Source organism: Etheostoma spectabile, chromosome 5 (genome assembly GCF_008692095.1).
Source record: "Etheostoma spectabile isolate EspeVRDwgs_2016 chromosome 5, UIUC_Espe_1.0, whole genome shotgun sequence".
Taxonomy (NCBI): Eukaryota; Metazoa; Chordata; class Actinopteri; order Perciformes; family Percidae; genus Etheostoma; species Etheostoma spectabile.
Genome location: NC_045737.1, coordinates 14,880,743 through 14,881,091, shown reverse-complemented (window position 1 = coordinate 14,881,091; position 349 = coordinate 14,880,743). Strand labels below are relative to the sequence as shown.

The 349-nt window shown below is 43.3% G+C and overlaps 1 protein-coding gene across 8 annotated transcripts in view; it reads left to right on the top strand.

Annotated features, from left to right (window-relative positions):
* wdfy3 (WD repeat and FYVE domain containing 3) overlaps positions 1-349 on the top strand; it is a gene marked incomplete at its 3' end in the record, with an annotated part of 112,883 nt that overhangs the window by 24,089 nt on the left and 88,445 nt on the right.

The following is a 349-nucleotide window of genomic DNA, read 5'->3' as shown; positions in this document are numbered from 1 at the left end:
GTCTCACATCACTGGACCAATAACGTGGCCTATGTGTACGTTCACCACAATGCTTCTTAATCTTTTTATTTTGGTGCTGTCACTTGTCAGTTCTTACACATTCAGTCGGTCCGCTATAGTCTGTTGGGCTTTTTCTCTCCGTTCGATAACAGACGTTTTTCCCTTTTTTGCATATTCTATGCTTCACCTCCTGTTACTTTCCATTAGAAGCTGCTGCTCATTGGGTGAAACATATGCTGCATGCGTATTCTCCATTTCTGCGTCAGTAAATCTGTGATCGATACCGTGGTCTTTTTGAGAAAGCTGTGAACGTGCACGTATCCCAGCTATCTACACCTGGCTTGACATA